The sequence below is a fragment of the Euprymna scolopes genome, chromosome 11 (genome assembly GCF_053919585.1).
Source record: "Euprymna scolopes isolate OS-2025 chromosome 11, ASM5391958v1, whole genome shotgun sequence".
In the NCBI taxonomy this organism is placed as follows: Eukaryota; Metazoa; Mollusca; class Cephalopoda; order Sepiida; family Sepiolidae; genus Euprymna; species Euprymna scolopes.
The window spans coordinates 1664415-1686970 of record NC_136492.1 but is presented as its reverse complement, the minus strand read 5'-3'; the positions used below and the strand labels follow the sequence as shown (position 1 = coordinate 1686970).

Here is a 22556-nt window from a genome sequence, read left to right as displayed (position 1 = left end):
AGGGTCCGAATCCCTCTAGAGCCTTGTAGTCTTGTTTAACACTTGTTATATCATTAATGATACATAATCATATTCATTGCTTCATTAATATATCGGCTCCATAGCTCAGTTGGTTAGAGCGCCAGTCTTGTAAACTGGAGGTCGAGGGTCCGAATCCCTCTGGAGCCTTTTGTTCTTGTTTAACACTTGTTATATTATTAATGATACATAATCATATTCATTGTTTCATTAATATATCGGCTCCATAGCTCAGTTGGTTAGAGCGCCAGTCTTGTAAACTGGAGGTCGAGGGTCCGAATCCCTCTGGAGCCTTGTATTCTTGTTTAACACTTGTTATATCATTAATGATACATAATCATATTCATTGTTTCATTAATATATCGGCTCCATAGCTCAGTTGGTTAGAGCGCCAGTCTAGTAAACTGGAGGTCGAGGGTCCGAATCCCTCTAGAGCCTTGTATTCTTGTTTAACACTTGTTATATCATTAATGATACATAATCATATTCATTTTTTCATTAATATATCGGCTACATAGCTCAGTTGGTTAGAGCGCCAGTCTAGTAAACTGGAGGTCGAGGGTCCGAATCCCTCTAGACCCTTGTATTCTCGTTTAACACTTGTTATATCATTAATGATACATAATCATATTCATTGTTTCATTAATATATCGGCTCCATAGCTCAGTTGGTTAGAGCGCCAGTCTTGTAAACTGGAGGTCGAGGATCCGAATCCCTCTGGAGCCTTTTGTTCTTGTTTAACACTTGTTATATCATTAATGATACATAATCATATTCATTGTTTCATTAATATATCGCCTCCATAGCTCAGTTGGTTAGAGCGCCAGTCTTGTAAACTGGAGGTCGAGGATCCGAATCCCTCTGGAGCCTTGTATTCTTGTTTAACACTAGTTTTATTATTAATAATACATAATCATATTCATTGTTTCATTAATATATCGGCTCCATAGCTCAGTTGGTTAGAGCGCCAGTCTTGTAAACTGGAAGTCGAGGGTCCGAATCCCTCTGGAGCCTTGTATTCTTGTTTAACACTTGTTATATCATTAATGATACATAATCATATTCATTGTTTCATTAATATATCGGCTCCATAGCTCAGTTGGTTAGAGCGCCAGTCTTGTAAACTGGAGGTCGAGGGTCCGAATCCCTCTGGAGCCTTGTATTCTTGTTTAACACTTGTTATATCATTAATGATACATAATCATATTCATTGTTTCATTAATATATCGGCTCCATAGCTCAGTTGGTTAGAGCGCCAGTCTTGTAAACTGGAAGTCGAGGGTCCGAATCCCTCTGGAGCCTTGTATTCTTGTTTAACACTTGTTATATCATTAATGATACATAATCATATTCATTGTTTCAATAATATATCGGCTCCATAGCTCTGTTGGTTAGAGCGCCAGTCTTGTAAACTGGAGGTCGAGGGTCCGAATCCCTCTGGAGCCTTTTATTCTTGTTTAACACTCGTTTTATTATTAATGATACATAATCATATTTATTATTTCCTTAATATATCGGCTCCATAGCTCAGTTGGTTAGAGCGCCAGTCTAGTAAACTGGAGGTCGAGGGTCCGAATCCCTCTGGAGCCTTGTATTCTTGTTTAACACTTGTGTCATCATTAATGATATATAATCATATTTATTGTTTCATTAATATATCGGCTCCATAGCTCAATCGGTTAGAGCGCCAGTCTTGTAAACTGGAGGTCGAGGGTCCGAATCCCTCTGGAGCCTTGTATTCTTGTTTAATAATTGTGTCATCATTAATGATATATAATCATATTTATTGTTTCCTTAATATATCGGCTCCATAGCTCAGTTGGTTAGAGCGCCAGTCTTGTAAACTGGAGGTCGAGGGTCCGAATCCCTCTGGAGCCTTTTATTATTGTGAAACACTTTTTTTTTTATCATTAATGATACAAAATCATATTTATTGTTTCATTTATATATCGGCTCCATAGCTCGGTTGGTTAGAGCGCCAGTCTTGTAAACTGGAGGTCGAGGGTCCGAATCCCTCTGGAGCCGATTTTTCTTGTTTAACACTTGTTATATCATTAATGATACATATTCATATTTATTGTTTCATTAATATATCGGCTCCATAGCTCAGTTGGTTAGAGCGCCAGTCTTGTAAACTGGAAGTCGAGTGTCCGAATCCCTCTGGAGCCTTGTATGCTTGTTAAACACTTGTTTTATCATTAATGATACATAATCATATTTATTGTTTCATTAATATATCGGCTCCATAGCTCAGTTGGTTAGAGCGCCAGTCTTGTAAACTGGAGGTCGAGGGTCCGAATCCCTCTAGAGCCTTGTATTCTTGTTTAACACTTGTTTTATCATTAATGATACATAATCATATTTATTGTTTCATTAATATATCGGCTCTATAGCTCAGTTGGTTAAAGCCTCAGTCTTGTAAACTGGAGGTCGAGGGTCCGAATCCCTCTGGAGCCTTTTATTCTCGTTTAACACTTGTTTTATCATTAATGATACATAATCATATTTATTGTTTCATTAATATATGGGCTTCATAGCTCAGTTGGTTAGAGCGCCAGTCTTGTAAACTGGAGGTCGAGGGTCCGAATCCCTCTGGAGCCTTTTTTTCTTGTTTAACACTTGTTTTATCATTAATGATACATAATCATATTTATTGTTTCATTAATATATCGGCTCCATAGCTCAGTTGGTTAGAGCGCCAGTCTTGTAAACTGGAGGTGGAGGGTCCGAATCCCTCTAGAGCCTTGTAGTCTTGTTTAACACTTGTTATATCATTAATGATACATAATCATATTCATTGCTTCATTAATATATCGGCTCCATAGCTCAGTTGGTTAGAGCGCCAGTCTTGTAAACTGGAGGTCGAGGGTCCGAATCCCTCTGGAGCCTTTTGTTCTTGTTTAACACTTGTTATATCATTAATGATACATAATCATATTCATTGTTTCATTAATATATCGGCTCCATAGCTCAGTTGGTTAGAGCGCCAGTCTTGTAAACTGGAGGTCGAGGGTCCGAATCCCTCTGGAGCCTTGTATTCTAGCTTAACACTTGTTTTATCATTAATGATACATAATCATATTCATTGTTTCATTAATATATCGGCTCCATAGCTCAGTTGGTTAGAGCGCCAGTCTTGTAAACTGGAAGTCGAGGGTCCGAATCCCTCTGGAGCCTTTCATTCTTGTTTAACACTTGTTATATCATTAATGATACATAATCATATTCATTGTTTCAGTAATATATCGGCTCCATAGCTCAGTTGGTTAGAGCGCCAGTCTTGTAAACTGGAGGTCGAGGGTCCGAATCCCTCTGGAGCCTTGTATTCTTGTTTAACACTTGTTATATCATTAATGATACATAATCATATTCATTGTTTCATTAATATATCGGCTCCATAGCTCAGTTGGTTGGAGCGCCAGTCTAGTAAACTGGAGGTCGAGGGTCCGAATCCCTCTAGAGCCTTGTATTCTTGTTTAACACTTGTTATATCATTAATGATACATAATCATATTCATTGTTTCATTAATATATCGGCTCCATAGCTCAGTTGGTTAGAGCGCCAGTCTTGTAAACTGGAAGTCGAGGGTCCGAATACCTCTGGAGCCTTGTATTCTTGCTTAACACTTGTTTTATCATTAATGATACATACTCATATTCATTGTTTCATAAATATATCGGCTCCATAGCTCAGTTGGTTAGAGCGCCAGTCTAGTAAACTGGAGGTCGAGGGTCCGAATCCCTCTGGAGCCTTGTATTCTTGTTTAACACTTGTTATATCATTAATGATACATAATCATATTTATTGTTTCATTAATATATCGGCTCCATAGCTCAGTTGGTTAGAGCGCCAGTCTAGTAAACTGGAGGTCGAGGGTCCGAATCCCTCTAGAGCCTTGTATTCTTGTTTAACACTTGTTATATCATTAATGATACATAATCATATTCATTTTTTCATTAATATATCGGCTACATAGCTCAGTTGGTTAGAGCGCCAGTCTAGTAAACTGGAGGTCGAGGGTCCGAATCCCTCTAGACCCTTGTATTCTTGTTTAACACTTTTTATATCATTAATGATACATAATCATATTCATTGTTTCATTAATATATCGGCTCCATAGCTCAGTTGGTTAGAGCGCCAGTCTAGTAAACTGGAGGTCGAGGGTCCGAATCCCTCTAGCGCCTTGTATTCTTGTTTAACACTTGTTATATCATTAATGATACATAATCATTTTCATTGCTTCATTAATATATCGGCTCCATAGCTCAGTTGGTTAGAGCGCCAGTCTTGTAAACTGGAGGTCGAGGATCCGAATCCCTCTGGAGCCTTTTGTTCTTGTTTAACACTTGTTATATCATTAATGATACATAATCATATTCATTGTTTCATTAATATATCGCCTCACCAGCTCAGTTGGTTAGAGCGCCAGTCTTGTAAACTGGAGGTCGAGGGTCCGAATCCCTCTGGAGCCTTGTATTCTTGTTTAACACTAGTTTTATCATTAATGATACATAATCATATTCATTGTTTCATTAATATATCGGCTCCATAGCTCAGTTGGTTAGAGCGCCAGTCTTGTAAACTGGAAGTCGAGGGTCCGAATCCCTCTGGAGCCTTGTATTCTTGTTTAACACTTGTTATATCATTAATGATATATAATCATATTCATTGTTTCAATAATATATCGGCTCCATAGCTCTGTTGGTTAGAGCGCCAGTCTTGTAAACTGGAGGTCGAGGGTCCGAATCCCTCTGGAGCCTTGTATTCTTGTTTAACACTTGTGTCATCATTAATGATATATAATCATATTTATTGTTTCATTAATATATCGGCTCCATAGCTCAGTCGGTTAGAGCGCCAGTCTTGTAAACTGGAGGTCGAGGGTCCGAATCCCTCTGGAGCCTTGTATTCTTGTTTAATAATTGTGTCATCATTAATGATATATAATCATATTTATTGTTTCCTTAATATATCGGCTCCATAGCTCAGTTGGTTAGAGCGCCAGTCTTGTAAACTGGAGGTCGAGGGTCCGAATCCCTCTGGAGCCTTTTATTATTGTGAAACACTTTTTTTTTTATCATTAATGATACAAAATCATATTTATTGTTTCATTTATATATCGGCTCCATAGCTCGGTTGGTTAGAGCGCCAGTCTAGTAAACTGGAGGTCGAGGGTCCGAATCCCTCTGGAGCCGATTTTTCTTGTTTAACACTTGTTATATCATTAATGATACATATTCATATTTATTGTTTCATTAATATATCGGTTCCATAGCTCAGTTGGTTAGAGCGCCAGTCTTGTAAACTGGAAGTCGAGTGTCCGAATCCCTCTGGAGCCTTGTATGCTTGTTAAACACTTGTTTTATCATTAATGATACATAATCATATTTATTGTTTCATTAATATATCGGCTTCATAGCTTAGTTGGTTAGAGCGCCAGTCTTGTAAACTGGAGGTCGAGGGTCCGAATCCCTCTAGAGCCTTGTATTCTTGTTTAACACTTGTTTTATCATTAATGATACATAATCATATTTATTGTTTCATTAATATATCGGCTCTATAGCTCAGTTGGTTAAAGCCTCAGTCTTGTAAACTGGAGGTCGAGGGTCCGAATCCCTCTGGAGCCTTTTATTCTCGTTTAACACTTGTTTTATCATTAATGATACATAATCATATTTATTGTTTCATTAATATATGGGGTTCATAGCTCAGTTGGTTAGAGCGCCAGTCTTGTAAACTGGAGGTCGAGGGTCCGAATCCCTCTGGAGCCTTTTTTTCTTGTTTAACACTTGTTTTATCATTAATGATACATAATCATATTTATTGTTTCATTAATATATGGGCTTCATAGCTCAGTCTTGTAAACTGGAGGTCGAGGGTCCGAATCCCTCTGGAGCCTTTTATTCTTGTTTAACACTTGTTTTATCATTAATGATACATAATCATATTTATTGTTTCATTAATATATGGGCTTCATAGCTCAGTTGGTTAGAGCGCCAGTCTTGTAAACTGGAGGTCGAGGGTCCGAATCCCTCTGGAGCCTTGTATTCTTGTTTAACACTTGTTTTATCATTAATGATACATAATCATATTTATTGTTTCATTAATATATCGGGTCTATAGCTCAGTTGGTTAGAGCGCCAGTCTAGTAAACTGGAGGTCGAGGGTCCGAATCCCTCTGGAGCCTTGTATTCTTGTTTAACACTTGTTTTATCATTAATTATACATAATCATATTTATTGTTTCATTAATATATGGGCTTCATAGCTCAGTTGGTTAGAGCGCCAGTCTAGTAAACTGGAGGTCGAGGGTTCGAATCCCTCTAGAGCCTTGTATTCTTGTTTAACACTTGTTTTATCATTAATGATACATAATCATATTTATTGTTTCATGAATATATGGGCTTCATAGCTCAGTTGGTTAGAGCGCCAGTCTAGTAAACTGGAGGTCGAGGGTCCGAATCCCTCTAGAGCCTTGTATTCTTGTTTAACACTTGTTTTATCATTAATGATACATAATCATATTTATTGTTTCATTAATGTATCGGCTCTCTAGCTCAGTTGGTTAGAGCGCCAGTCTAGTAAACTGGAGGTCGAGGGTCCGAATCCCTCTAGAGCCTTGTATTCTTGTTTAACACTTGTTTTATCATTAATGATACATAATCATATTTATTGTTTCATTAATATATCGGCTCTATAGCTCAGTTGGTTAGAGCGCCAGTCTAGTAAACTGGAGGTCGAGGGTCCGAATCCCTCTAGAGCCTTGTATTCTTGTTTAACACTTGTTTTATCATTAATGATACATAATCATATTTATTGTTTCATTAATATATCGGCTCCATCGCTCAGTTGGTTAGAGAGCCAGTCTAGTAAAATGGAGGTCGAGGGTCCGAATCCCTCTGGAGCCTTTTATTCTTGTTTAACACTTGTTTTATCATTAATGATACATAATCATATTTATTGTTTCATTAATGTATCGGCTCTCTAGCTCAGTTGGTTAGAGCGCCAGTCTAGTAAACTGGAGGTCGAGGGTCCGAATCCCTCTAGAGCCTTGTATTCTTGTTTAACACTTGTTTTATCATTAATGATACATAATCATATTTATTGTTTCATTAATATATCGGCTCCATCGCTCAGTTGGTTAGAGCGCCAGTCTTGTAAACTGGAGGTCGAGGGTCCGAATCCCTCTGGAGCCTTGTATTCTTGTTTAACACTTGTTTTATCATTAATGATACAAAATCATATTTATTGTTTCATTAATATATCGGCTCCATAGCTCAGTTGGTTAGAGCGCCAGTCTTGTAAACTGGAGGTCGAGGGTCCGAATCCCTCTGGAGCCTTGTATTCTTGTTTAACACTTGTTTTATCATTAATGATACATAATCATATTTATTGTTTCATTAATATATCGGCTCCATAGCTCAGTTGGTTAGAGCGCCAGTCTTGTAAACTGGAGGTCGAGGGTCCGAATCCCTCTGGAGCCTTTTATTCTTGTTTAACACTTGTTTTATTATTAATGATACATAATTATATTCATTGTTTCATTAATGTATCGGCTCCATAGCTCAGTTGGTTAGAGCGCCAGTCTTGTAAACTGAAGGTCGAGGGTCCGAATCCCTCTGGAGCCTTTTATTCTTGTTTAACACTTGTTTTTTATTAATGATACATAATCATATTTATTGTTTCATTAATATTTCGGCTCCATAGCTCAGTTGGTTAGAGCGCCAGTCTAGTAAACTGGAGGTCGAGGGTCCGAATCCCTCTAAAGCCTTGTATTCTTGTGAAACACTTGTTTTTATCATTAATGATACATCATCATATTTTTTATTTCATAAATATATTGGCTCCATAGCTCAGTTGGTTAGAGCGCCAGTCTTGTAAACTGGAGGTCGAGGGTCCGAATCACTCTGGAGCCTTGTATTCTTGTTTAACACTTGTTTTATCATTAATGATACATAATCATATTTGATGTTTCATTAATATATCGGCTCCATAGCTCAGTTGGTTAGAGCGCCAGTCTTGTAAACTGGAGGTCGAGGGTCCGAATCCCTCTGGAGCCTTTTATTCTTGTTTAACACTTGTTTTATCATTAATGATACATAATCATATTTATTGTTTCATTAATATATCGGCTCCATAGCTCAGTTGGTTAGAGCGCCAGTCTGATAAACTGGAAGTTGAGGGTCCGAATCCCTCTGGAGCCTTTTATTCTTGTGTAACACTTTTTTTTTATCATAATGATACATAATCATATTTATTGTCTCATTAATATATCGGCTTCATAGCTCAGTTGGTTAGAGCGCTAGTCTTGTAAACTGGAGGTCGTGGGTCCATATCCCTCTGGAGCCTTTTTTTCTTGTGTAACACTTTTTTTTTTATCATAATGATACATAATCATATTTATTGTTTCATTAATGTATCGGCTCAATAGCTCAGTTGGTTAGAGCGCCAGTCTTGTAAACTGAAGGTCGAGGGTCCGAATCCCTCTGGAGCCTTTTATTTTTGTGTAACACTTTTTTTTTCATTAATGATACATAATCATATTTATAGTTTCATTAATGTATCTGCTCCATAGCTCAGTTGGTGAGAGCGCCAGTCTTGAAACCGGAGGTCGAGGTTCCGAATCTCCTTGTAGCCTTTTATTCTTGTGTAACACTTGTTATATCATTAATGATACATAATCATATTTATTGTTTCCTTACTATTTCTCCTCCATAGCTCAGTTGGTCAGAGCGCCAGTCTTGTAAAGTGGAGATTGAGGGTCCGAATCCCTCTGGAGCTTTTTATTCTTGTTTAACACTTGTTTTATCATTAATGGTACATAATCATATTTATTGTTTTATTGATATATCGGCTCCATAGCTCAGTTGGTTAGAGCGCCAGTCTTGTAAACTGGAGGTCGAGGGTCCGAATCCCTCTGGAGCCTTTTATTCTTGTTTAACACTTGTTTTATCATTAATGGTACATAATTATATTTATTGTGTCATTAATATATCGGCTCCATAGCTCAGTTGGTTAGAGCGCCAGTCTTGTAAAATGGAGGTCGAGGGTCCGAATCCCTCTGGAGCGTGTTTTTTGTGTATCACTTTTTTTTTTTCATTATGATACATAATCATATTTAGTGTCTCATTAATATATCGGCTCCATAGCTCAGTTTGTTAGAGCGCCAGTCTTGTAAACTTGAGGTCGTCGAAATTAATCCCTCTGGAGCCTTTTATTCTTGTTTAACACTTGTTTTATCATTAATGATACATAATCATATTTATTGTTTCATTAACATATCGGCCCCATAGCTCAGTTGGTCAGAGCGCCAGTCTTGTAAACTGGAGGTCGAGGGTCCGAATCCCACTGGAGCCTTTTATTCTTGTGTGACACTTTTTTTTATCATTAATGATACGTAATCATATTTATTGTTTCATTAATATATCGGCTCCATAGCTCAGTTGGTTAGAACGCCCGTCTAGTAAACTGGAGGTCGAGGGTCCGAATCCCACTGGAGCCTTTTATTCTTGTGTGACACTTTTTTTTATCATTAATGATACATAATCATATTTATTGTTTCATTAATATATCGACTCCATAGCTCAGTTGGTTTGTGCGCCAGTCTTGTAAACTGGAGGTCGAGGGTCCGAATCCCTCTGGAGCCTTTTATTCTCGTTTAACACTTGATTAATCATTAATGATACATAATAATATTTATTGTTTCATTAATATATCGGCTCCATATCCCTCTGGGGCCTGTTATACTTGTTTAGGTTAGTGATTTTAGGCAGACGAGTTTCCTCCTTTCTTTCTTTTTTTTATAATTATGTATAAATATACAGTCGTGTACACACATACATGCACACATACATATATATATATATATATATATATATATATATATATATGTATATATATATATACATATATGTGTGATCGTTTATGCATGTATGTGTGCATGTATGTGTGTACGCATATGTATATTTATATATATATATAAAAAAAAGAAAGGAGGAAAATCGTCTGCCTAAAACCACTAACCTAGTTCTAAAACAGATCCTTTGTTCGATAAAATGCATGCCCATTGGCTGATCGGAAGGGGCGCGGTGTATACTAGAAAGCTTATTGGCTAACTAAAATCCTCAACATATATTAAAACGAGAAACAACCATAGAATTCGCACATAAGCCTGACGAACCCTATAGTGGATGAAACGCAGAATATTCAGTGTAGCTTAATCGACATATATATTTTATAAATTACTATATATATATATATATATATATATATATATATATATATATATATATATGTATATATATATAAAGCTGAACGTCTGTGTGTGTGTCTGGTCACGAATAGGCTCCTATATGGTTGACTATTATAGAAAACTGATCAAATATAATGATAGAAGATGTATCGAGACACAGGAAGGGGTATGTTTGATGTGGCATAATGATAATTCATTAAAATTGGGGGGGGGGGGTCTGTGTACGCGCCTGATCCACAAGGTATGGAAATAAAAAAATTTCAAATTTAAAAAAAAAACAGTCTAATATATATATATATATATATATATATATATATATATATATAAATATATATATATATATATATATATATATTTATGTATATATATGTATGTAGGTATATATATATGTATATATATAACTACATACATATATATATACATACATATATATATATATGTATATATATATATATATATATGTATATATATATATATATATATATATATATATATATATATATATATATATATATATATATATGAAGTAATGGTTGTGTGATAATGCCCGGTTTGTTGTAATTATTTTCCATACATCTGCTTCTTTTCACTCGTCGTTTTTAAAGGACAAGTACATTTTTGCAATTTATGACTATAATAAATTGCGGTTCCTTTTAATGTCGTAATCAGCAAATTCTAGCATTGCTACAAATATAATTTGCTGATTTTTTTCTGTCCTCTGATGAGAAGAATAGCAAGAGGAATAATGGTTTTGTAACATGTTTTTTGGAGTATGCAGTCGAACAATAAATTTTGATTGTAAATTTCAACTTGCAGTTTTAATTTGTCTTCTCTTATAATAAGCTCTACTATCTATTGTGTGTTTTGAGCTTTTTTATTGGGTTGCAATTAAAATATCTATACATAAATACTTGTATTTATATTTGCTTGAAGTTTACCATTGCTTTTATCAGGTAAATTCTGCATCTCCTTTTATTTCATTGTATATATATATTTATAATATAAAGCTGAATGTGTGTGTGTGTGTCTGGTTTTGAATAGGCTCCTATATGGTTGACCATTTTAAAATCTGATAACATTTAATGGTAGAAGATGTATCGGGACACAGGAATGGGTATGTTTGATCTGCCAAATCTGTGGTTCATTTAAATTGTGGGGTCTGCGTTCCCGCCTGGTCCACAAAGTATGGAAATAAAAAAATTTAAAATGAAAAAATAAAAATTGAGAAATGGGCGATTATAATACTCTCTCTCTCTCTCTCTCATACTATATATATATATATATATATATATATATATATATAAAATTCTGAACGTCTGTGTGTGCCTAGTCACGAATAGCCTCTTATATGGTTGACTATTATAGAAAACTGATCAAATATAATGATAGAAGATGTATCGAGACACAGGAATGGGTATGTTTGATCTGGCATAATGACGATTCATTGAAATTGTGAGGTCTGCTTAGGCGCCTGGTCCACAAAGTATGGAAATAAAAATATTTAAAATAAACAAAAAACGTTTACAAGTGTTTTTGATATACATGTACATAAGAATACTTTGATAAGTATGTTTTAACTTAAATAGGGATGGTATAATAAAATTGTGGGATCTGCGTTCGCGCCTGGCCTCCATAGAATGGACATAGGCACAAACTTTAGTAAAGACATTTCATATCTATCTGCGTAAGTATACTTTGATAATTATGTTTCAGTTTGAAGAAATATGGTATAATAAAATTATGGGGTGTTCGTTCGCGCCTGACCTCCATAGAATGGAAATATTTCACAAAGTCTAACAAGTTTTTTTTGAAATATAGATCCACAGAATATTGTGACAAGTGTTTCAGTGTGAACAGGTATGGTATAATAACTTATGGGGTGTATCTATTTTTTTTACTTTCATCATATTTTGATTTAGTTTTGATACCCCCCAAATTCGAAGCTATCTCTTTACAACCTTCCTTTTCATAACCTATCATACTTATCATAAGCATATATATATATATATATATATATATATATATATATATATATATATATATATATATATATTCTATTTAGTTAAAAATAATGTGATTTGCTTGATTTCACAAACTGAATTAGATTTAATTTTTCGTGAATACAATATAAGGCAAGCAAACAAAACACAAAACAGATTTTACCTTATAAATGTGAAATGCTACGCAGTTATTTGAAACTTGTTTTACAGTTGAAACAATTTGTTGCATAAACAGCTAAAGAAATTACAGAAATTTTGAAAAAACAAAACAAAACAAATAACGAATCATTAGCTTTTCGACAAAAAGACGTTATGGCTCTAATACTGTTTTGTGTTTTGTTTGCTTGCCTTATATTGTATTCACGAAAAATTAAATCTAATTCAGTTTGTGAAATAAAGCAAATCACATTATTTTTTTAACTAAATAGAACATATATATATATATATATATATATATATATATATATATATATATATATATATATATATATATATATATATATAAAAGTTTTTTCAAGTTTCTTTTTTATTTCCTCATATTTTTTTCGATTAGTAGAAATATATCTATTAATAATCTCTAGTTATCCAAGGTATGCACGTTGTGTCTGTTTGTTTGAGCTTATTCCCTAATGGCCCCGAAACGGCTGGGCCGATTTATTTTTTTTTGGGGGGGGATTTCAAATAAATGTAATTTATCTGTCTGAGAATGTTCTCAGATAGTTTTTTCTATCGGAACGGCTCTGATAAGTAGCGAAAATCGATAATCGAAGAAATCTAATTAAAGAAGAAACAGTCCGATTTTAACAAAAGTTAACATCCTTATACAGCCTAGCATAACATTTGAGAATTTGTTTCGCCGCGCAAGAGCAAAGGTTTGGCTACATAATTAATAGTAGGTTCTGTGGTAAAACAGTTGCTCGTTCGAAATGAATATTTCTCTTTAAAGCACAATCGAACATGATACTTGACTTTTGCATTTTGAATTTTATCTCAAGATATTATATAAAAATAAATTTATAAAATCAACAGTACGTTCTATAGAGTGCAAGGTAGACTACAATATTTTGTGAACTACGACAATGCAAGGAGACATGTGATCTTCCCGCTGAACCAAAGTGGGTCCCCGATTAGAGCTGGCCATCAATCGATTTGATTGAGAAATGGGCGATTATAATACTCTCTCTCTCATACTATATATATATACATATATATATATATATATATATATATATATATATGTGTGTGTGAATAAAAAGGAAAAACCTAAAAGAGTAAAAACAAAAATAAAATCAACGTTTCGTCCCTATTTCAGGGGACATCATCAGGATTTATAGGCGAGGATGTACAGGAAGACGGTCATATATCACATGCGAAAGATAAGTTCAGTTCTCTTTCTGTTCTGGAGAGAAAAAAATTCATGATGAAAAGAGAATTTATATCTAGTGTGTGTGGAGGGGGTCGGGTTATATACATATATGCATTTTTTTTTTTTATCAACCAGGATCTAAATTAATGTTTTGTTCATTTATTATTATATTACCTATGATTGGGGCTACATTATAAAATCCTTTTCTTTGTTTGATGGTGTGAATGTTTGAAATTAAAGCAGATTCAATAAGTCTCCGTTTTGCTCTATCTGGGATGGATTTTAAGATTTTTGCACGTCCAGAGCTGAAAGAGTGGCCATGTTCGACACAGTGGGGAAAAGAGTGCATTTAAGGGGTTGGCATTTCTTATGTCCCTTTTATGTTCGCTTAGTCTGATTTCCAAATTTCGCTGTGTCTCACCTATGTATGATTTTTTGCAGTCATTACATGGGATGGAGTAAATACCGGCTTTGGATGTGGAGATTTCAGTGGAATGCTTGCTAGTTTTTAAAGTTCGCTTTATAGTTAAGGAAGTGGTTTGTACTGTTTGTATGCCTAGATTATTAAGAGTATTGCAAATTGTGTCGTTGTTAGTGTGGGTAGGTATAAAAAGATGTCTATTTAGTAGTGGTGTATCTGGTGTGTTCTGCTTTTGTTTGTCTATGTGCGAGTATATTTTGATGGCTTTTTTCTTTGTTTTAGAGATGAGGTGAGTTGGGTATTGTAAAAGTTTTAGTGATTCGGTGATATGTGTGATTTCATTTTCGAGATATTGAGGGCTGCAGATTCTAAGGGCACGTAAGAAAAAACCGATGATCATACCTGTTTTTATTTTATCACTGTGGTGCGAATAATAGTGTATATAATCATTTTTGTGTGTACTTTTTCGATGTACTTTAAACATAAGATCGTTTTCAGATCTTATGATAAGTACATAAAGAAATGGTAGGGATTTGTTATGTTCGGATTCATATGTGAATTTTGTGGAGGGTTCGACTGAGTTGAGTTTATTTTTTAATTCTTCTATGTGTGTATTTGCGGGGAGAAAAATGAGGATATCGTCAATGTATCGAAAATAAGTTGTGTTTACAGGTATTCTAAATTTAAAAGAGCTAGTTTCTAAGAATTCTAAGAATAAGCAAGCGAGTACCCCACTGAGGGGGTTTCCCATGGGGAGTCCGAATTTTTGTTTATAAAAATAGTTATTAAATTGGAAGTGGGTAATGTTTGTGATAAGTTTAATTATTTCTATTAATGTTTTCGGGGAGAAAGGTAGATCAATTTTAATTTTGTTTAGATGTTTTAGAAGTAACGTATAACTTTGTTTGTCTATACTTCGCGATAACTATTGGGTGTGCCCCAGGGGTTCTTTTAGGGCTAATAAAAACACTTCATTTTTGGGACTATTTTACCATATTTGTCCAAAATTTTCTGTGCATGTCTATTTAGCAGTTTTGCATGGTGCTGAACTCAAATTTAAATATGTTAAGACCTTGGGGACTTTTGGGGCTAAATGGGGGGGGGCAAATGAGGGATTTTATTAGCATTGCGTAGAATTCAAATTTACACATGGTAAGGCCTATAACAGCACCGTTTGTTCATTTTCACCAGGATTTTACGTCCCCTGAGGACTTTTGGGGCTAAACAGGGGAGGGCGGCAAATGCTGAATTTAGTCATTTTTTATGCCTCGTTCACTGTGCGCTCAGGGGAGACCATCCATGCTTCACTTGTTTTATTCATTTCCGACAGTACTATTCAATGAATCTCGTTTGCTCGGACCTCAGCGATGACATAATTTTTCAGCTCACCGGCCTTTATGACATACTAGCTGGCAGCCCGGAGTTGTCTTTTCGTACAATACCATTAAATCTGATATTTTGATTTATGCAAATTGCGTATGTATTTTTACAAAATTAATTCTCTATTTATCTATTTATTGTATATTTACGAGAAATAAGTTGCCCGGTGGACTAATTCGCAAATAAATAAATAAATAAATAACAATATTAATGTCGTTTATCGAATTCCGTCTGTGTTTGTTTAAAAATCACGTCAGCTCATATTTTACACTTAACGATGAATGCCTATTTTTTATGCAAACGAAGAAATGATTTGCGGCGATTTTAAACTGTACCTTTTTTTTTACACAGTGGTCACCACTTATCAAGGCCCGGAAGCCACTCAGGGATAAGGGTTATGGCAAGTACAGTACGTTTGTGTGGAGATTTGATGAAATGTTTACTTAAGGGGGCGGTTCATTAGGAATTTGTTAACGTTGGACTTGAAGACATCCAGGTTGAAGTCAGGTGGGAAGCAGGCACATGGAACAGAGTTCCACAGACGTGGAGTTCTAAGAAAGAAGCTTTGTTTATGGAATCTACGTACCTCTACTTTTATCGTAAATCGAACTTATTAATAAGCAAATATTTAAATAAAATGGTGAAGTTCACACGGGCTTGAATAGGAAATAATTCGATCCATAGTCGAATGTTCTACCACTAAGCTACATTTCCAGACTATAATAAATATTTTTTTTGATTTGCTGAGATGTTATTTTCTCCCTTGGCTGTGTAACTGTAATTTTTTTTTCTGTAAGAGAGAAACACTATTTTTAAGATCGGATTTTATTGATTCTCGATATTTATCGGATGTATTTCTGTACAAAACATATCTAAGAACACTGCCAGACATGTAAATTAGCTTTGTGTGAAATTTGGCAAAAGATAGGCTCAGAAGTTTCGGAACCGATGAGGAAATAACTTACACACACAAAGTGACTTTTATATAATAGTAAATATATTACGAACTTCGTGTATTGTCATTTGAATTGCAAAGAAGATTGTTGTCAGCGAAAAATAAACAAGAATGAAAATGTAGAATTCTTGATGAAGGACTAATTATGAGTATTACTGTTCTTATTTTTAGTGTCATTTGCACAATGTTTCGATCGCCGTAACCTCCGACCTTCTTCAGGGGTATCTTGTCGAACCCAATAATCTTTCTATCGAACTCGGTAATTTGGACAGAATTTCGAACCCATGGCGCAGTGGTTAGAGTACATGTAAAAACGAATTCTAAAAACGATATTCTTCTGAAAGTTAAAGGCTCAATTATCAGTGTGGACGACCAAAAATACAACCGTGAATCCCTTAGGACCTCTATCCATTCATGGCTGATGGAACAAGAGCATGCTACCTCCCCACCCCCGTGAAGTAAATAAAGGGGTCCGTTCTAAATTCCGTCCAAGTTTCCGAGTTCGACCGAAACATTCCCGAGTTCGACAAGATACACATAAAGAAGGTCGGAGGTTACATCGATCAAAATGTTATGAAAATATCACTCAAGATGAGAACAGTAGTCCGAAGGATCCAAATAATAAAAATAACGAATCGTCATCCAAAAAAATTCATAAACAAATGATTAATTATTTTGTCTATTTTCCATGACAGATTTTTTCAATTTAAATATTTTTTTTGTTATTTTACATTGATTACATTTAATTATTTTGAAGTATTCGAATTTGAATGTTGAAAATTTATTAAACAACTTTTTTTTCAGTGTAATGTTTATTTTTAAAATATGCAAACAAAGAAATTCTACTCTTCTCCCTTCATAATGACCCCGCTAATTAAGTCCCTAATAGTAGCCCCCTGCTTCAAAGTGGCACTGTGCCTTGTTTGGGGTGAAAATTGAAAAAAAAAAAAAAAAATGATTTGCGGCGATTTTAAATGGCAACCTCTTATTTTATCACAAATTGAACTCGTTAATAATAAAATATTAAAATAAAATGGTGAGGTACATCCAGGCTTGAGCAGGGGATCATTCGATTTGTAGCCGAATACTCTACCACAAAGCCATATATTCATATTAAATGTTATGAAAATATCACTCAAGATGAGAACAGTAGTCCGAAGGGTCCAAATAATAAAAATAACGAATCTTCATCCAAAAAATTCATAAACAAATGATTAATTATTTGGTTTATTTCCCATGACAGATTTTTTCAATTTAAATATTTTTTTGTTATTTTACATTGATTACATTTAATCATTTTGAATTATTCGAATTTGAATGTTGAAAAATTTATTAAACTAGTTGGTTTTTTCTTTCAGATATTTACTCTTGCTCATTGTCTATGTCGTGATGGTAAGTTTCTATTTTATAATTTTGCAATTTGATATCTATCCCCCGTTTTTTTTTTGAGGAACTTCGAATATCAAAACCGCAAGAGAAGGGCTCTGACAGGTTACCTTGGTGGATCAGTTTAGCTTCCCGTCCTGCTGGGTTTTGATCATGGCGCCAAATGGTTCAGGGACTTCAAACCGATCTAGGACTTACCATATTGCTGTTCTTGAAACACTGTTATAAGCTTTCTCAAGGTCGAAGAATATTAGGAGTATGTCTTTTTTTTGTTCTTTTGATTTTTTTGCACAGAAAATAATGCCAATGGTTCCTCTGGATTGGCGGAAACACCACTGGGATTCAGGAAGGATAGCTTCAGCTATATTCTGTAGTCGATTTTAAGGTGATATATCAACTAGATAGGGTTGGGAAGGTCCTCCTAACCACTTTTGTATTTTTTCTTCCCCTGTCTTCGACACAAATGAATTATTGTATTATTATTTTTAGCTTTCTTGTTTTTAAACCTCAATAAAAAATGTTTTAAACAATTGGGTGCTAAGTAGGACACCCCCCCCCAGTACAAAGGGTGAAGCGGTATTATGGTGGAAGAAGATACTAGCTAAGAGAAACTTTTGTTTAGTTCTGGAATGACAAGGATGACCAACGACCCCCATTTCCTTTCCTTTTGAGTTGGACTTATGCCTAAGTTTTTTTTTGTTCACATTGAATTACATTGTATTTTTAGCCTAAATAAAAGATTTAATACCTCAAAGTGTTGTATCTGTTCTGATGCTACACCTAAGGTAATTGATCCTTGGTCAATGTAGGGCAACCCTTTCATACTGAGAGAATTACTATTTTTAGATACTGCCAGAGTGCCCCTTTTGTTGTTGTTTTCGGGGAGCTGGTTTTCCTCCCACATTAAAAACGACCTTGTGTCACATTTGCTTTCATTGGGAAGCAAAGAAATGCCTAAATAAATCGAAAAAAGCTTGCCTTATTCTCAGTTTGTCCCAACCTTTTGGTATCAAAGTGTAGTATCTGTTCTCACTACATTTTTTTTGTGCGAGGTAGTGCTGTTCTAGAAACACATTCTTATGCCTGGAACACACCGAAAAACTCTGTTTTCTTTTTTGGGTTAGCATTCTGTCCGCAGCCTCCACTTTGTCTATCTTTCTCTGCTCTCTCCCCCACGAGGGGTCATCCAAGCTAATAATTACGACCTTCCTCTGGGGGAAGATCGGACACACTTTCTTTTTTCTCTCTGAGTAACACCCAACTCCCTCTCTCAGTTCTATCTCTCCTCTTGCCGCCTTTGGCGTCACTTCTTTTTGGCGCTAAAATTGGCTCCCCACTTTGGACGCCGTCTGCATGTCGGTCAAAACTGTGATATTTGGACTTTACATTACGCCTTTCCTGACCATACAGACACTAGAAGAGAGATACCAACGACAACCCCTAGCATGGAAGCCTACATGAGAGAGATAGCTCCCCAAAGGACGATCCCAGAATTGGGAAGAAACATTAAAAAGAGAGGGGCGTAATGCCCGAATCAACTCAAGGAAGGAACAGCAGACCCAAAAGACGTTGTCCAGAGAAAGGCTCCCAACGAGAAAGAGAAAGGGTTAGGGTTAGGGTTAAATCCAAGGAGACTAACTGTACGGGACTTTCAAACCAAAAGGCAGCAGCTCAAAAGACATTTTCCAGTGAGATGCTCCCCCACGAGGACAGTTTCCGCCAAAAGGGAGCTAAACAACCAATTGAAGGGGCAGACTGCCTGGGATCACCCGAAAAAAGGGCAGTAGTCCCAAAAGACTTTACCAGGGGAAATCTCGCCCAGGAGAGCAGCTCCCCCAAATAGGGAGCGAAATCCCAAACTGATGCGACGTACCTCCCAGAGTCACGAAATAAGGGGTCAGCAGCCTCAGTAGACCAGACCAATGGAGAGGCGCCCCGATAAGGTGACTCCCCCAAAAAGGGAGACAAAACGAAGTTTAATCCCACAAAGAACACTGCCAACTGACCATCAACAAAATCAGCATGGGAAAGAACCTCACACTCGAAACTGACCCGGGAGGATTACAGGACCATCTACCTGACCAAATACAGGCAGTACATCGAGGAAAATGTGCTGCAACGAGTACCACAGTCATGGGAGGCAATTGCAGACAGGAGTCTTTCATTCATAACCTTAGAGTTCCAAGCAAATTGCCTCCTTCGGAATCAATAAAGGAGAGATGGCAAAGCTCCTACAGAGTCTTAACATCCCGGCAACCTTCTTTTGGCTGAAGGAGCTTCGCCTTGTGGGACATCCTCCTCCCCAAGAAAGAAACGGCAGAAGAGCTGGACAGAAAAGAGCTGAAGAGTGGTAGGGTAAAGCTGCACCGTAAGTACCAGGGAAAGTGGAGGACCCGAGTCCACATCTACAATTCTGAACCGATTACTTGGGTGCATTCTTCAGCTAGTTCAGTGAGGAGGAACAAGTGGACCTGCTGAAGTCTCGGAACGGCATCCACAACTCCGACTATGTGGTGTTGTTCAAACTAAGAAAAGAGGACTTTCTGGCAATTCCAGGGGCGGCAGTGCACCTTAAGTGGAACATGACGGTGGTCGTGGAGGGCTGCTGTCTGCACTGCTGGTTTTGCCAGAAACAGGGACACCTGGCCAGAGAGTGTCCCAAGAAACTTGCTGCCGCCCAGCCATCAGCAAGAGCTGCCCCGAAACCAGCAGAAGATGCCCTGCCAAGGCTGGCCCCACTATCTTCCCTGGGATTGGCTAAACTCCCAGAGGTAACAGAGCATGATGGTGGGTCGCAGGAGGAAAACTACAACCACCTCCGTTACAGCCCAAACACCTGGTTCAAGGCAGCAGCAGCGGCCACAACCACAGTCGTGACCGCAACACCAAGAGCTGGGGAAGCAGCAACAGTCACAAATGCAGCCGCAGGCATAACAGCAGCAGCAGTAGCAAGTGAAGCAGCAGTAGCAGCAGGTGAAACAGCAGCCGCAACAGCAGCAGATGGAGCAGACTCAGCAGCAGCAGCAGCAGCAAAAGCAGCAGCGTAACCAGCGGCTAAAGCAGCAACAGCAGAAGACCAATCAAGACTTCAAAATCCCCACCAAACAAAGGACAACGAGGAAAACTGAGAGCTCTTCCGATGAAGAGGAAGCAGAGAGAGAGAGACTACTACTACATAATCCCTTCCTGCTCATACAAAAAAGAGTAAAAAACGAGGGCAAGGATGTGATCATTGCACTCTGTGAACATACACCTTCCAAACACTCAATACCGGCCCCACACACACACTACCAACGCCCACTCCCAGAACAATGACACATGCACACATGCACACCCACTACAAGCTCCGGTCCCACCACCAGCACAGGTCATCAACCCTACCCCCACACTGCACCTAAATCAGACACAGGTACCAACACACCGACTATTTCACCCCGACTTCAAACCAGGGAAGAAAAGAAGCCAATCGGCATCTCCCTCACGGCTAAAAAAAAAAGACTCCAAAGCCCCACCCTTTAAATCGGGGGAGGATATATATAAGATCGACCCCCTGTCAGTCGTCACGGACCTTCATCTCGAGCAGAGGAGAAATCCAAAGCCGTTGCTGGACTTCCGAAAGATAGGGAGAAAAAAAACTGAATCCCCCCCCCAAAACTTCCCAAATTCCACCCTCGTAACAACCTTCATCAGGTCACCTGTTGGCCGCAAAACCCAGGTTTGGCAGATAGTGGAGGCCACCAGGGAGGCAATTCTGGGAACCAGATTAGTTAGAGACTGTGACCCTTCCCTGGAAGAATATTCGACTCAATGCAAGGAAAGGGTCCCAATCTTGATAGTCTGCATGTGGCTCCACAGTCGAGTATGCTTTTACTGACCTCATTCCCGATCACAAGGTCAAGACACGTCTAAAACCGTGGAGTGACATGCAATTCTTGAGAGAGTGTAGGGCAACGCTAAGAAACTTCCCAATGTCTAGCGACTTTTTACGGATGACTAGAAAGGAACTACATAAGGAACTAGTGAGGGGGCCACCGACGAGCCGCTCATCAAGCATCTGGGGTTGTTGAAGGAGGAGATCCACTCTCGGTAGAGCTTGGTGTCAGGTTCAAGTCACCTTAACAACTCTGAGTTTTTCTTGACCTGGCGATTGACTCGAAATGCGTTGCCCCTCAGTGCCATACTGAAAAGTGCCAGACTAGTGCGGTGTTTAGGGTGTCCCTGTTGCAGGAACCCAGCTAAGGAAACGCGTGGATTGCAGTGGACTCAGACGGTACTGGATGGATGTCATTGAGGTGACAGCTTGCATCGATCTCGAGCAACCTCGCTTGCTGGACATGTCCTACGTCATCCACAGTGCAGAGCCGCCGTGGGACATGGTGTTTCTTGCGATCCTGGCCGTGGCGAGAATGGGGTTCAAGAGTACAAGCGCGGGGTTGAATCTTTTGCTGATCAGGATCTGGTCCCCTTCTTCAAGCTGAACTACCAGCTGAAGGTAAAGATCAGATGTGATAGGAAAAGATTTTACTCCGAGGGCTTTGACTGAAGATGGATAAAGATAGTGAGTTTGTGCATGCGTAGAGGTGCCAAGTTGGGGATCGTCTTTCCCACCTAAGTATGGCGTACATGGTTCTATATCCTGTTGGACTCCAGACCTCTAAAACAAGCGTTTATACTAGGTTCTTTGCCAATCGAGTGAATGGCCCCTCCATCACCGATAGGAAACCTCCAAGATACCCACACCCACAAGTCAAGTGATGAGCCTTCTGAGTCTTCTAGAC

General features: G+C 37.5%; 29 non-coding genes across 29 annotated transcripts; all 29 read left to right on the top strand.

The window, feature by feature from the left end:
* The first annotated feature begins 94 nt into the window (after window positions 1–94).
* Trnat-ugu (transfer RNA threonine (anticodon UGU)) lies at window positions 95–168 on the top strand. Its single transcript has one exon. It is a non-coding gene; the product is annotated as a tRNA-Thr (tRNA).
* A 70-nt stretch (window positions 169–238) lies between these two features.
* On the top strand, window positions 239–312 carry Trnat-ugu (transfer RNA threonine (anticodon UGU)). Its single transcript has one exon. It is a non-coding gene; the product is annotated as a tRNA-Thr (tRNA).
* A 646-nt stretch (window positions 313–958) lies between these two features.
* On the top strand, window positions 959–1032 carry Trnat-ugu (transfer RNA threonine (anticodon UGU)). The gene has a single exon. It is a non-coding gene; the product is annotated as a tRNA-Thr (tRNA).
* A 70-nt stretch (window positions 1033–1102) lies between these two features.
* Trnat-ugu (transfer RNA threonine (anticodon UGU)) lies at window positions 1103–1176 on the top strand. Its single transcript has one exon. It is a non-coding gene; the product is annotated as a tRNA-Thr (tRNA).
* Window positions 1177–1246: 70 nt separating this feature from the next.
* Window positions 1247–1320, top strand: Trnat-ugu (transfer RNA threonine (anticodon UGU)). Its single transcript has one exon. It is a non-coding gene; the product is annotated as a tRNA-Thr (tRNA).
* A 214-nt stretch (window positions 1321–1534) lies between these two features.
* On the top strand, window positions 1535–1608 carry Trnat-agu (transfer RNA threonine (anticodon AGU)). The gene has a single exon. It is a non-coding gene; the product is annotated as a tRNA-Thr (tRNA).
* Window positions 1609–1678: 70 nt separating this feature from the next.
* On the top strand, window positions 1679–1752 carry Trnat-ugu (transfer RNA threonine (anticodon UGU)). The gene has a single exon. It is a non-coding gene; the product is annotated as a tRNA-Thr (tRNA).
* A 70-nt stretch (window positions 1753–1822) lies between these two features.
* On the top strand, window positions 1823–1896 carry Trnat-ugu (transfer RNA threonine (anticodon UGU)). The gene has a single exon. It is a non-coding gene; the product is annotated as a tRNA-Thr (tRNA).
* Window positions 1897–1969: 73 nt separating this feature from the next.
* Window positions 1970–2043, top strand: Trnat-ugu (transfer RNA threonine (anticodon UGU)). The gene has a single exon. It is a non-coding gene; the product is annotated as a tRNA-Thr (tRNA).
* A 214-nt stretch (window positions 2044–2257) lies between these two features.
* On the top strand, window positions 2258–2331 carry Trnat-ugu (transfer RNA threonine (anticodon UGU)). The gene has a single exon. It is a non-coding gene; the product is annotated as a tRNA-Thr (tRNA).
* Window positions 2332–2545: 214 nt separating this feature from the next.
* Window positions 2546–2619, top strand: Trnat-ugu (transfer RNA threonine (anticodon UGU)). The gene has a single exon. It is a non-coding gene; the product is annotated as a tRNA-Thr (tRNA).
* A 214-nt stretch (window positions 2620–2833) lies between these two features.
* Window positions 2834–2907, top strand: Trnat-ugu (transfer RNA threonine (anticodon UGU)). The gene has a single exon. It is a non-coding gene; the product is annotated as a tRNA-Thr (tRNA).
* A 70-nt stretch (window positions 2908–2977) lies between these two features.
* On the top strand, window positions 2978–3051 carry Trnat-ugu (transfer RNA threonine (anticodon UGU)). The gene has a single exon. It is a non-coding gene; the product is annotated as a tRNA-Thr (tRNA).
* Window positions 3052–3121: 70 nt separating this feature from the next.
* On the top strand, window positions 3122–3195 carry Trnat-ugu (transfer RNA threonine (anticodon UGU)). Its single transcript has one exon. It is a non-coding gene; the product is annotated as a tRNA-Thr (tRNA).
* A 70-nt stretch (window positions 3196–3265) lies between these two features.
* On the top strand, window positions 3266–3339 carry Trnat-ugu (transfer RNA threonine (anticodon UGU)). Its single transcript has one exon. It is a non-coding gene; the product is annotated as a tRNA-Thr (tRNA).
* A 358-nt stretch (window positions 3340–3697) lies between these two features.
* Trnat-agu (transfer RNA threonine (anticodon AGU)) lies at window positions 3698–3771 on the top strand. Its single transcript has one exon. It is a non-coding gene; the product is annotated as a tRNA-Thr (tRNA).
* A 790-nt stretch (window positions 3772–4561) lies between these two features.
* Window positions 4562–4635, top strand: Trnat-ugu (transfer RNA threonine (anticodon UGU)). Its single transcript has one exon. It is a non-coding gene; the product is annotated as a tRNA-Thr (tRNA).
* Window positions 4636–4849: 214 nt separating this feature from the next.
* Trnat-ugu (transfer RNA threonine (anticodon UGU)) lies at window positions 4850–4923 on the top strand. Its single transcript has one exon. It is a non-coding gene; the product is annotated as a tRNA-Thr (tRNA).
* Window positions 4924–4993: 70 nt separating this feature from the next.
* On the top strand, window positions 4994–5067 carry Trnat-ugu (transfer RNA threonine (anticodon UGU)). The gene has a single exon. It is a non-coding gene; the product is annotated as a tRNA-Thr (tRNA).
* A 921-nt stretch (window positions 5068–5988) lies between these two features.
* On the top strand, window positions 5989–6062 carry Trnat-ugu (transfer RNA threonine (anticodon UGU)). The gene has a single exon. It is a non-coding gene; the product is annotated as a tRNA-Thr (tRNA).
* A 646-nt stretch (window positions 6063–6708) lies between these two features.
* Trnat-agu (transfer RNA threonine (anticodon AGU)) lies at window positions 6709–6782 on the top strand. The gene has a single exon. It is a non-coding gene; the product is annotated as a tRNA-Thr (tRNA).
* A 358-nt stretch (window positions 6783–7140) lies between these two features.
* Window positions 7141–7214, top strand: Trnat-ugu (transfer RNA threonine (anticodon UGU)). Its single transcript has one exon. It is a non-coding gene; the product is annotated as a tRNA-Thr (tRNA).
* A 70-nt stretch (window positions 7215–7284) lies between these two features.
* On the top strand, window positions 7285–7358 carry Trnat-ugu (transfer RNA threonine (anticodon UGU)). The gene has a single exon. It is a non-coding gene; the product is annotated as a tRNA-Thr (tRNA).
* A 70-nt stretch (window positions 7359–7428) lies between these two features.
* Trnat-ugu (transfer RNA threonine (anticodon UGU)) lies at window positions 7429–7502 on the top strand. The gene has a single exon. It is a non-coding gene; the product is annotated as a tRNA-Thr (tRNA).
* A 70-nt stretch (window positions 7503–7572) lies between these two features.
* On the top strand, window positions 7573–7646 carry Trnat-ugu (transfer RNA threonine (anticodon UGU)). The gene has a single exon. It is a non-coding gene; the product is annotated as a tRNA-Thr (tRNA).
* Window positions 7647–7860: 214 nt separating this feature from the next.
* Window positions 7861–7934, top strand: Trnat-ugu (transfer RNA threonine (anticodon UGU)). Its single transcript has one exon. It is a non-coding gene; the product is annotated as a tRNA-Thr (tRNA).
* Window positions 7935–8004: 70 nt separating this feature from the next.
* On the top strand, window positions 8005–8078 carry Trnat-ugu (transfer RNA threonine (anticodon UGU)). Its single transcript has one exon. It is a non-coding gene; the product is annotated as a tRNA-Thr (tRNA).
* A 70-nt stretch (window positions 8079–8148) lies between these two features.
* Trnai-gau (transfer RNA isoleucine (anticodon GAU)) lies at window positions 8149–8222 on the top strand. Its single transcript has one exon. It is a non-coding gene; the product is annotated as a tRNA-Ile (tRNA).
* A 648-nt stretch (window positions 8223–8870) lies between these two features.
* Trnat-ugu (transfer RNA threonine (anticodon UGU)) lies at window positions 8871–8944 on the top strand. The gene has a single exon. It is a non-coding gene; the product is annotated as a tRNA-Thr (tRNA).
* The last annotated feature ends 13612 nt before the right edge of the window (window positions 8945–22556 follow it).